We start from the raw sequence: 12,997 nt of genomic DNA, 5'->3' as shown, positions 1-12,997 counted from the left end.
TGATGTTTCTGTCTCTGGGCCAGTCTCTGACTGATACACCTCTTAATGAAAATAGGAGCACTGGAGTATCTCAGGGGACAGGTTGGGGTAAAGAATCTGTGAGGCCTCTGGGGGGAAAACTGGGGACATTTTTAGAGTAGTTTCCTTAATATTTTTTGAACCACGGAGCTCTCTGAAAGACACTGAAAACGATGGACTTTAGAAATTGTAAGTTATCTGTCAGCACATCCCCCACCTCCAACCCTCGCACACAGTTTGGCACCCAGTTGTAGGGGTGTGTGGATCCCAAATCTCAGGTTAGTAATTTCAGTGGTAGAATGCTGGTGAGGTGGAGTCTCCATCTTGGAGAAAATCTGGTTGGCTCTCAGATGCTGTTGCCTAAGCTGAAGAAAAGTCTAACAAAAGGACCGTCAGTACTGGGTTGCCAAGGAGCTGTCCTAGATTTTCAGACTCCCTGGATTTGAGATAAATATCCTGACTGTGGACCTGCCAACCGTTTTGGATTTGTAGTTGCTTTTGCATCTGAAGCCTTAAAAATGTATCCTTTTCAGCAGTAACTATTTTACTTACGGGGGTCTAGCCAACAAGAATGAGGCGTTCTGACGCAGAGCCGTGTTTGGGGGGCTGTCCTCCCTAGAGGCCCCTGGCTGACCCAGCCCAGCGACCTGGCCAGGTCTCAACAGCTCTCTGCCCTTCCGAGACCGCCTAGAACGTAGCCCTCCTGGCGAGAAAGACCTGTCGCCATCTCCTGGCCAGCACTATTATTGCATGCCAGTTTCCCAGGAAGCAGTTCGTGTCCAATTTCTAAGGATAATAATTTCCTTTTTACTGCAAGTTAGTTATCGGGATGTGTTTTGTGGACAATTATGCCCAAGGCCATTAAAGGCGAGAACACAGAATTTGTAAAAATTTACTACCTCTGGGCCTCAGTTTTTGATCGCTAAGGCAAGGCTGGCCATTACCTCAATGCTGAGAGGTCTGTCGCCGGTTTTCCTTTCTCTGGTAAACGTTCCTGTTGAGCTTTTCACATTAGAAGGCAGCATCATAGAACAGAATTCTTCCCCACATCGCTTATACGCTAAGACAGCCACCCTGTATCTCTGTAGAGCTGTCTTTTGTATATTGCTTCTGAGTTGAATGTCATCTTTTAAGTTATTTAGACCTTGTTCAAGATATAGACTGGTTTTTCTCTGTTAATTAAAAAAGGATTTTTTTGTTTTATTCATTTATTCTGCAAAATGATTCATTCATTCAACTAATTTTTACTGAGTGCCTACTACGTGTGTCAGGCACTTTCGAGGCACGAGGGATACAGCCATAAACAAATACACACAAATCTTTTCCTCATGGAGAGTCTCATCTGGCGTGGGAGACAGACAATGAGTAAAATACGCAAGGTGTCAACTGGAAGAGGATATGGGCCAAGAGCAGTTGTTTGTTTACCTTTGCTTTTTAAGATAGGAGAAATTGTAGCATATCTGCCTGCTGATGGGAATGATCTGGTAAATAAGGGGATGACGATGACACAGGAGAGAGGAGGGAGACTGGTGGAGCAATGCCCATGAGTAGGTGAGAGGGGATGGGATTCAGCACACAAGTAAAGAGAATGAGTCAAATATTTATTGAGTCTCGGCCAGGTGTCAGAACCAGGGCGAGGTGCTGGAGACAGGGCAGTGAAGGAAATAGACAATACCCCTGCCTTCCAGGAGATTTCATTCTAATTAGGGCAAAGGACGGTTTAAAAAGCAAACTAATGACTGGATGCATTGCACCCATGGACTGGGACAAGTACCATGTCAGAAGCACAGTGGTCCTAGACGTCCTCTTTGAGGACAGACAGGTAAGCTGCATCCTAAAGAATGATAGCGAGATGTCCACATGAAAGGCCCAAGGGAAGAGGATCCCAAGCAGAAAGAAGAGCAAGTACAAGACCTGAAGGGGAAGAGCTCGGCCCATGTGTGCACTGGTAGGAGGCAAGGCCGCAGGGTGTGTTTATCAAGAATGAAGCACAAGATGAGGTTGGTCGTTGATGGCTTGTTTTGAACAGCCAATACATTTTATGAACAAATCTGTAAATAACTCAAGGCTGGGAAGGAGAGCTAACACTGTAAAAAGACAAAAATCAGAATTAAAAAACATTTCAATAGATGGCATGTGACGAATCTCCATGTCTGACCTTGCATTTAGGTTCCTAAAATCAAGAGCAAGGACACAGTATAAAGATCAAGTATACCGCTAGTTCCTGTGAAAAGGGTTTTGGGTTTTGCCGAAAGCAGAGCCTAAAACAGAGGCCTAAGTGCCAGCTCTTCCCTGGGGAATGTGATTGAAGGAGCAGAAGAGAGGAAGAGGGGATTGAAGAAGGAAGGAAAAAGAGTCAAGACAGAGCTGCATTACGGAGTTAGCCAGGCCTCCAGGCTACTGCCTGTTCAATCCCAGGAGACCGTGGAGTTGCTGTCTGCAAGGTCTCTCAAGCAACAGCCAGAAGGAGGAAAGGGGTCAGCAGCTCTCCACTGCCCCCCAGAACACTGGGCAAGGCTCTCCCCATGGACGTCCATCTCCCTCATGCATGAGTGCTGAGCACATTGCCCTGTGGCCCTGCTCACGTCACTCAGAGGCCTGAAGGCAGAAAGCAAGGCGACAAAGAGTGGGTCACTGCAAACTGCAGCTGTGGGAACTGGCTGGTACCCCCACAAAACTGGACACAGCAGGAATAAGGGAGGGGTGAGACTCAAACCTCTGAAGTGGTTCCCAGGTGGTGGCCCATACACACACACTGGTGAGGAAGGACAATACCTTCCCTTTACCATTTTATCTCCACCTTTTTACTCCTTTCATTAGGATAGAGGTGTATAACTAAATCTCACTGGCAATGCATTCATGACATTGAGGCACTTAGAGGTATAAATTTTCCCAAAAACACTGTCCCAGAAGCCATAATAATCCCTTCTTTGAAATCTCTCTAATTCAACAAAGAAATCTTTCTCAAATATTATCTAAGACTTCTAAATCTTTATAAAATGCTGTACTTACATAAACTACTTACTTCTGCTAATCCCAGGGCTATGAGGGAGGAAGTGGGTATTGTGCCGGGATACCATTTACCCCAAGACAACCAAAGGCATCAAATTTAAGGTTTTGACTCATCTCCAAATGAGGTTATAGTCAAATCTCAGAGCTGTGCTGCAACAACACTGAGAGAAGCTGATGTTCTTCACACAGCTAAAACTCATGTCCCAACTACCAACTCAGACTGCCGGTAATACATTATAAATTAGTATTTTTCAATAGTCCTATAATCATCTTGTGAATATCTCAGTGCTTTTGATGCTAAATTATACCAATTTATTAAATGCAAAGTTTTTTTAAAAAATCACAATTTCTGTGATTCTGTTTTGACTTTCTCTTTTTTAATATAACAGGAGCCTTAAAAAATGAAGGTGGCCCATGTATTTCTTGATGTCTGAGAGATCCTGCCTAATCCCAACCAACTTACTGAAAGTACTGCTGATGGAAGGTCCATTTCCTCCCATTTTGAGGGTTTGTTAGTCCTATGACTTGTCTGCACAGGGAAAAGCAAAGGAGAACTAGCTAGAGGGTAACAGAGGAACCCTCGCTCCTCCCAGCTCTGAAGGTGTTTGTAAATATCACCCAAGGCGCTCTGGTATTGCACTGAAGATTGGTTTGTTTTTCATCTCACAAAAGATTAGGAGTCCCTTTCTGTGATTGTTGCTGTGGAGAACCAGCTCTTCTAGATACGCCTCTGTTGGCTCCCCAAAGGATTGTCTTCTCTTAGAGTTTCTTCAACCTGTTTATTCTCTAGGCTCTTCAAGTTCAAAACTCGAAGCTGCATACTCTCCTCATTGCATCCCTGCCTGCTCTCCAATGGTGGCTTTTGGGGAGCCCCTGTAGAAGTCAGGGGTCATTTATCTCTGCCCTGCAGGGCCTAAACTGGCTGGCTGCTGGCTGTTGGCTGTGGCATGCCACTGTTCACCTCCCACTGGGATCCTAGGCTCCTCTCCCTGCCCTTCAGGTTCTTAGTAAGGGGCCACACATATCATTCAAAAAGGACAGCATGGACTTACAGAAATATCAACCGTGTATAGAGCAATCACCATGACATCTGGGCCAAAGTTCCTCTCCTTGAAGAAGCAGAGACTTAGGCCAGACCTCAGCTTGTCATTTCTGACATGACTGGTTGTCTTTGGCCTACATGTACTGTTCTTGCATGATGTTTAAGATGACTTATTCCTGATGCAGGTGCTCCCTATTCAGTTTTCCTCTCTTCTGATGTTCCAGAAGCCTCTCTCTTCATCATCCAACCATGTATCTCCATGATAATCTTCCCCCAAGTCTAACCCTGTGGGTTAGAGAATAAAACAAGGATGGGAGGAACAGAAATGCATCCACTAATCTGCTTCCCAGGCAGGAGACTATTGAAAAACAAGATTTAAAAGGAGATCTGGGGGGGATTCCCAGTCGTGAAGGAAAGCCACAAGAAAAGCAAGGTGGTGGTGTCATTCCTCCTCCTCCCAGCACAGGCCCCAGTCTGTCTCAGCTCTCAGGTTGAACTGGGACTCAGATCTCTCCATTGGAAACTTTTTAAAACCCATTTGGCACTAGAGTGGCCACCTCTCTGGGAACTTCTATTCTAGGCCAAAGAGGCCCAAAATTTGATCAAAGTCTAGGCCTGGAGCAGTGGCAACTGCCTCCCTTTCAGTCATTCACAGAAGCCCAGCCTAGCAAGTAGCACCAGTAGCACCATTCCCACCCAGTGGGGCTCCTCACCAGTGGGGCTTGGGCATCCTAAGAAGTTCACAGAGGTCCAGAGCAGAACCCCACAGTGTGCCTGGGTTCTAGGAATTGAGCACAGACTTGGTGAAAAAGCATGGGGGTGAAATGAGAGAGAACACTGAACCTTCAGTCTAGCAGGGAAGAAAAGTTTGCACTCTCAGTGAGATTCAACCCTTCTAAGGTCTTTGGAGCACATGCTTGCTCCGTTACTACTTTTGAGACACATGCACCTTTCTGGGGGAATGTAGCACAAGGAAAGAGACTCAAGGGAATGTGAGTCAGCCCTCTGACTTCATGCCCATGGAGAGGCACGGGCAGTAGGGAAAGAGAGGGCCTGGGGGCCAGAGCTGTAAGGGAAGCCTTCATGAGGAGGGGAGCTTGTGTGGGCTGTGGATGGGAGGGACAACTGGCCAGGGAGGACATTCTGGGCCTGAGGAGGTAAAGAAATAACTTCGTGGAACTCCATGGAAGTTCCTTCCGCTGGGGGAGAGCAAGTTCAAACTTTGAATATGCTTCCCTATGTGATCTCCCTCAGGACAGAGGAAGAATCTCTTCTCAGGCTTCATCCATTCCTCCGAGTACTGTGTAAGGAATCAGAGCACTCCAGAATCTGGTGGTACTCTGAATACTGTTATTACCACCACTAGTAATAGTAATAGTGGTAGTGACTATCATTTACTGAATGTCATCTCTGCTCGAGGCACTGTGTTAAGCACTTTACAAGCATTAGATTCATTTAATATTTACAACTACTTTACCATATAAGTACTATTATTATCCCAATTCTATAGACAAGGAAACTAAGACTTGTAGATGTTAAGTCATTTGCCATATGAATAATAATTGGTAAAGCCCAGGCTGGAACCCAAACTTTAACTCCAAAGCTCTAATATTTAACCATTATGCATATTATCCCACAGTCTTTAAGGATTTCTTCGACCAATTAGATAACGGATGCTATGTTTCTATTTACTCATCCAGCTCCCCTCTGCTCTTCTTAAATTAGGGAAGCCCAGTTCAGGTCTGTCTATCTGAGATCTTTCTCAGCCGCTCCAGCCCTCACAGAGCACCCCTTTTCCTGAATTCTCAGATCAGTCATAACGTGTTGCTGATGGCATTTCATCATCCAAGGTCTCAAGTCATTATCTCATTCAAGTGGGAACATCTTGTCTCTCCAGCAGGGCTGCAAATAACTTTAGGTAAGGACATAACTTACTGCTCAAGGCAAGAGAAATACTTGGTGAACTGGATGAATAACTCTTCCTTCAAGTCCTTCCTGTCAGCACAAAGGCAAGTCTGTAGTGTGCCATCTAGGGGGCCCTGCTCCAGACTTTAAGGCAGGGACGTTGGCCACTCGGTTCTCTTGGCTGGCTGCCTCTCTCCATACACTCCTCCTTCCTTGCTCTGTGTCAATATTCTCACTCACTTGCCCATTCTTACCAGACAAACATAAATCTGGCAGCTTTTACCACCTTCCTGATGGGGCTGTCTAGCTCTTTTCTGTCCAGAGAGGTCACTGCAGCCTATTCCCAGAGAACTCCCAGCCCTCCAGCAAGACTCTCACCTGGACAAGAAGTGGCTCCCCTGGTGTGCTGCCCTAGAATGTCACTGTGCAGCCTCTATGTCCCGACCCCCTCAGTGCTTTCTCCATAAATTGCCATCTCTGAGGAGGAATCAATCCACTCTCTAATCATTCTCTCGGGGGGCCTGGGGACTGATTGATAGGTCAAGTTGTTTTATTATTAGCCAGTATAAGTTAAGTAAGTCCAATCAATAAACTTTATAGGTCTCCCCAGATTGCTCCAGAGGTGAGGCCCGGCAGCTTTCACCTCAATAGATTTAGACCCCTGCCTAAATAAAAAGCAATACACACCTAGAGAAGCAGTTTGATTTCCTTTTGAGAGAATCTCTTAGTGCCCTTGAGGCTGTCTTGACTTAAATCAATAACCTTAACAGCTTCCAAGAAGAAATCAGTTGCCTTTGGAGCGTCTTTGCTCTCCCTGGCATGTGACTTCTTTAGATCCTGGATTGAACCAGGCAAAGTGGTGAGGACTAACACCTCTGCCTGTCCTGTCCCGGGGCCTCAGACCCTCCTCCTAACCCTGTCAGGCCAGGGCTCTCTGCTTTTACCATTCTCTTTCTCCTATCCCACTGTCCCAAAACTTTCCTCATCCAAGATGCCCCTTAAACCCACCCCTGCGCTGCATCCCTGGTCTCCAGGACCCTGAGCAACCAGGCTGGTTACCAAGGAGCTGGTCTTCCCTGTCCTTTTCAGGGGGAATGTGACAGTCCCTCCATATGGCACTTTCGTGGCTTTACAAGACTATCTAGGAAGCAGAGTGATAATGGTGGTAGTAGTAATAGTTGTAGTAGTAATATCTCTATAGTGAGACTTTCAGGCCATGGATGGGAGAGTCTATCCTGGGCCAGTAACCTTTTAAGTTAGTCCGCAGAGAAAGTCAACCTCTCTGCCCATCCCTGGACCTGTCAGCCAGAGCTGGTTTAGGGGTCATCCTCACTGCCTTAACTCTGCCCCTTCCTCAGGCTGGCAAATCTCACTTCACCATTCTGCAGGGGCGACACAATGGAGCCAAAAGTGAAATGGTCTGACTCCAGGCCAGAAGCCAACAGAAAAGCTAAGTTACCTCCATCTCTCCACCCAATGTCAGGGCACTGTGCCTGTGAAAGCCCCCAAGCCACCCATCTGGAATTGTGGCTGGGAAAGCTCCTACAATATTTTCATTCTCAGGTGGGAACAGGACCCACTACTCCTCAGCCATGGGTTCAAAGTTTTAAATACAAGGCTTTCCGTGGTTGCGCCAAAGCTCGTTCTGTGCTGCCAAGACAGACTCTCCAATCAAGTCATTAAATGGTCAGGATCAGGTAGTGGTAAAACTATTCCTATGTCGGCAAAAATTTTAAATAAAATGTTGGGTCTCTGCCCTAGAGAGACCCAGAAGTTCCTGCAGCCCGGAGGCCATTTCCACCTGAGAGGCTAAGGCAGACCTCAGAGCAGTGATGTGCCATGCCATGGGCAGACCACTTTTAACATTCCCCTCTTCCACATGACAACTTTGAGTAATAATCAGGAGATGAAACAAACAATAATAATGGCCAGAAAATGACAGGTTTATCAGAGATTAATAAAAATCCCATTTCACAATTTCAGAACTTGCAAAACTGTCCATATATTTGTTTGGGTGGATCTTAGCTCCTTTCAAATGTCTCCAAAGTCAAAAAAAAAATGCTAAAATATCTTCACCAGAAAATTCACCATAAATTTCTATTCTAGTTGGTAAACTTCTGAAGTCTTCCTTCTGTAAAAATCAGAGAAAATGACTGAGTGACAGTAAATACCGGAATTATTTGATATGTTGCTTTCAAACAAGCATCCAGCTCTTGACAAAAACAATCAAGCCATTTAAACAGTGCCCTTTTGAGTTCGTCTGGCATGGTCACATGGAACAACAAAATGGAACTAACTCGCACTCTGTTTCTTCATATTTACAATCATGTGCTATTATTGTTTATTTTGACTCTATTGTTTAAACACAGGAATATGTAGTTCCACAGGGTTTGAAACAGACAGGTTTCCAAATCATTAGGTACTTACTCTTGAAACAAATACTTGTGGATTAATCCACTTGAGTCTGGGGCTAATTCTCAAATTAACTTCCCCTGTAGAATACAATTTTCATTAATAGATAAGTTACTTAAATATGTTAATTTGAAGCTTACATATATATATTTTTAAAACTCAACAACAATCATAGCAATTATTTAGAACTTAGATCAGCCAAAGATTTTTTTCAAGGAGGGTATGTTTATCACTGACATTGTTCAGGATTGCTGGCACATGTTGATAATAAAAAGCAGGCTAAATTTTAGTTTGTTTTATTACTGTGTTAAAATTTGCTACAGACAATGCTTCTTTACTGCCTGCACCTGGGATGGATGGAGCCCACTGTCTACTGCATCCCTGGTGCTCAGATGAGCAGCAGTGGCAATTGCAGCCCCAGCCATTAGCACGTCAAACAGTAAGTCTTTCCTACAAAACCTTGCAAGGAAAGTCTTGTAGACAAAACTCACAAAGTAGAGGCCTGCATCCAGGTCACAGACCTTTTTTGTTTGACCTATAATGTTAAAAAACAAAACAAAAAAACAGCACTTCAGTGTCTTTTAGCAGGGCATGTGGTTATAATTTGCCACAGTCCTCATCACTCCCTATCTTATACCTTGTTTAATTTGCCCACTTAGGTCATCGGCCTGGCCCTTGCAGGCATCTGGGTTTGTGACTCCCACTTTGTGGCTGTTTCTGGAGCTGTCCTGATAGTAACCTAAATGTATTCCAGTTATATAGCTTTATAGGGTTTTACTCTGTTCTCCTTCACCCTCATTGACTACAGCTAATGGGCCTCTTCTTAACCCCTCAGGCCACTTCAGAGGCCCTCTTCCTCCTCTCTTGTTTAAACCTGGTGTTTGTCTTCCCTTGCAACTCATTTTACCACTGCCACTCTGCTAAAGGAAGGAGGCACTCAGGCAGCCACTAAGTGCTCCTTCTTGAGCATGAGTCAGGCAACTGCCTCCCTTTGAGTGGACACCTTGGTCTTCAGCTTCATCTGTGACACTCAGAGAGGCCAGCGAGGCATGGCAAGCATACACTCCCCACCCCAGAGTCCAACAACAGGCTGGCTCCTCTGGTTGGCAGGTGGGGAAGAAGAGGGGAAGAAACTGTGTCCAAGCCCTGAACATACATGCCGAGTCCTGCCCATGGTTGACTTAACTAAGCATCATGCAAAACACACTCCTGGCCAAACTGCTTCACATCGACCTGAACAGTTACTTTCAGCCCGTGGTGTGCTCGAGCTGGTTCACACCAACTCCCAAGAAGCAACTGTTAAGCACTCAGGAATTTTACCAGCAAGTTGGTATCCTGAAATCAGCCAAGGTGGAAGTATTTACACCAAGGAAATTGGCCAACGTTATAAACCAGGGCTTTGTTTGGGGAGGTGGGGGGAAGCTAGTTTACCAGCTTACTGCTGCTTTTAGCCCAACCTAATGTTTCCTTTGCCCCTAGATAAGGACTAAAAACTCTCAGTTTTGTTTGGTTTATTTCCCTCACTTATGCTTTAAGAGAGACTATACAGTGCAGTTACAAGGTGGGCTCTGAAGACACACCACCTGGGCTCAAGTCTCCCCTCCTACCTGTGGGACCTTGAGCGCACTGTGTAATCCCTGTATTTCACCATTCCCATCTCTAAGGTCGGGGTAGTCAGAGCACCTTCTCACAAGACTTCTGTGGGCTTAAACAAGTTAATGCATGTAAAGTACCTAGAACAGAGCCTGTACATAAAAGGCATACTGCAAACATTAGCTATTATTATTCTAAAACTGAAATATCCTTTGGTTCTCTTATTTCAGCTGTGTAGTTAGAAGATGCAAATATCTAGTAACCAATTTAAACCCTGCATGGCTTGCTGAATACAAATATAACTAATACACCACCCCTTCAAGTGAGTGTTTATCAGGTCAACTCATGTCCTCTTCCTGTCATAAAATACCAGTGACACATGGTAAAAAGCCAATTAATACAATTACCCCAAAATATGGGTATTGGTTTTGCACCTCAATCCTAGAATTAGAAAAATTATCCTCTTGTTAGTTTTTATAAATTCTGCTTTTTTTTAAATTTCATTTTAAAGATGCGCTGTGTTTTTCACATGTTAACAGCCCTGGAGTGAGGATGGGTGTTTAAGCTGATGTATACATTTGATGTGGCCATGTTTCTTTTTCTCCCCCTAAAAGTAGTTATTAAATTGATGATGGACCTTACAATTGATGGTGTCTGAAAATCTGGAAAATACAGTAATAACAGTCAACTGCAAAGTCAGTGACAGGATCCAGGACTCCAGCCTCCATGTCTAGTGTCGTGTCCCCAGAGTCACAAGATTCCAGGGGTGAGGCTCTGTCATACGTGTGGCTGCAGACGCCCTGCGTCCTTACCCTTAGGCTGTGTTGGTGGGGGCTTGGCCCCAGCTTGGACTTCTATTAGGTGCAAAGATTCATCCTCATTCTTCAATTAAAAGCACAGTGCACCATCCCCAAGGCTGAGATCTGACCAGCAGAGAGGAAAGCACTAAGACAACGTGAAAGCAAAGGGGAAGTAGAAACGGGGCTTCAGAAGTGGGGAAAGCCCAGCTGCGCCAGGCAGAAAACAAACATGCACCGTGCTGATACTTGGTTCTGAGTCACTCCTTCCTGGTTTTGCATTCTTGGTCTGTGCACCACACTTTCTCTATAATCTCAGTTTCCCCCACCTGGTTTCTTGCCCAAGCAGCTGGAGGAGTTCACAGAGGAACTCAGCAGAAGACTTGAAGGGTCTGTGAGAGCGGCTCTGGCTGTGGACTCTCTCCAGGTGGCTTGTCCCCCACTGCCTCCTGAGCACATGCTCCCCTCAGCCAGTGACTCTGGCCAGTGCAGAGACCCTGAGCCACAGACCCATGGGTGTGCCCTGTGAGGCAGAAGCAAAGCTCCTGGGATCCCAAGAGAGCTGCAGCCAGAGCAGGAGCCACAGGAGAGACCCCTGAGGGAAGCCAGTCTGCCATCCACATCCCAGCCTCTTTTGTTCCTGTTTGGTTCTTACCCGTGTACTGTCCTGAGCACCCCCAGCACAGCAGCAGGAAGGGAGCACACAGTCCCAGCCCGGCCCACACGGACAGGGCAGTGTTGGCAGCCCTGCCTGAACCCTTTTCCTCTTTGCAGGAGACAGGAGACTGGGGTGGGAGAGGAGGAGAAGGCACAGTCACCTCAGACACAGAAGCCTTGCAGTGCTTTGCAGCAGGAAAGCCAGGAGGCCAGCACCACCCTGCCCTGCCTCCACCACCCCCTCCCAGCTTTGGTGGCTTAAAGATGACAGCCGTAAAATGCACCACTCAGCATTTCTGCTGCTGCAAGGGGCAGGCTTGGCTGGAGGCCCCAGCTGCTGCCCCCAGGATCCACTCCCACACCTGCACTGAAACCACACTCCCCAGGCCTGCTCCCAGCCAATGCTGAGCCTGAGGGTGGGGGCCCAGGCCTCCACCAACAGGCAGCTGTGGCTCAAGGTCTCCCCATCCACCTGCTTGAACCTTTCTCAGATCCACGCCACTGTCTCAGACTCTTCCTATCTATACGGCCAAGAATCTGACCTTGCCCCCAAAGTGGTCTGGCCTTTGCCCTTGGCTCCCAGGAGATAATCTATATTTACCTGGGGCCTTGGGTTGGTCAGAGAATAACTGTATGACTTACAGTGGGGGTTGGCCACACCAGAAGGACCAACAATATGACTTAGGGTGGTGTTTGGGGTCATGCAGTATCAGTCAACCTGGTGACTGAGATTGACTAAATGGGCAATTAATCAATCAGAGCCCCAGTAAAAGCTCTGAATACCGGGGCTCAGGTGTGTTTCCCTGGTTTGTAATACTCCGTGCATATTGTCACACATCAATACCAAGAAAGTAACATCCTGACTTTGTGGCGAGAAGACTGTGGGAGCTCCAAGTCTGGTACTTCCCTGGATTCCATCCTGTATGCTTGTTCCCTTGGCTGATTTTAATCTGTATCCTTTCCCAGTAATAAATGGTAACCAAGAATATAATAGCTTTCAGTGAGTTCTGTGAGTCCTTCTAGCAAATTATTGAAACTTGAGGGTGGTCTTGTGGCACCTGTTCCCTCTAAACTTCACAGTTACCCTAAGTCCTCTCACTGCCATCTCTCTCCTTCACAGGGACTAGACCTGCACTGGTGTTCAAACTCACCCCCTTCCTGGGCTCCCACCCTTTTATCCTTCATAGGCATTTCCCCAGTAGATCTCTTTTGTGTTCAGTCCATCTTGGTGTCTCTTTCTCAGTGGACCCTAATGAACATGGTGGTCTGTGAGCCACCAGCGCTGGAAAGGCAGAGTCCTGAGCCCCACATCAGGCCTGATAAGCCAGACTCTCAGAGGTGGGGCCTGGGGGTTCTCCCTGTGGATGAGCTGCCCACACAATGCAGATGCCACTGGCCTGGACGACTGACAATTCCTGAGCAGCTGCTGCAGTGAAGGCTCAGAGAAAAGGCTGCTACCTGTGGGAAGTGAGCTTCTGAAGCATCACCAGGCTGCTGCCCTTGGTATAACACTAAGTTCTCAACTGCAGGGTAGGATGAGACCCCTAGTAACCCGAGGGGT

At 46.4% G+C, this 12,997-nt stretch overlaps 1 long non-coding RNA gene across 1 annotated transcript; it reads right to left on the bottom strand.

Annotated features, from left to right (window-relative positions):
* Positions 1-7,899: 7,899 nt before the first annotated feature.
* LOC140697140 (uncharacterized) lies at positions 7,900-8,468 on the bottom strand. The gene is made up of 2 exons (XR_012073975.1): positions 8,405-8,468; positions 7,900-8,108 (listed from the first exon to the last, which is right to left on the bottom strand). It is a non-coding gene; the product is annotated as an uncharacterized lncRNA (long non-coding RNA).
* Between the last annotated feature and the right edge of the window lie 4,529 nt (positions 8,469-12,997).

The sequence above is a fragment of the Vicugna pacos genome, chromosome 6, assembly GCF_048564905.1.
Source record: "Vicugna pacos chromosome 6, VicPac4, whole genome shotgun sequence".
Lineage (NCBI taxonomy): Eukaryota > Metazoa > Chordata > Mammalia > Artiodactyla > Camelidae > Vicugna > Vicugna pacos.
Note: the sequence above shows the minus strand (reverse complement) of the source record. Positions and strands in the feature narration are given on the sequence as shown.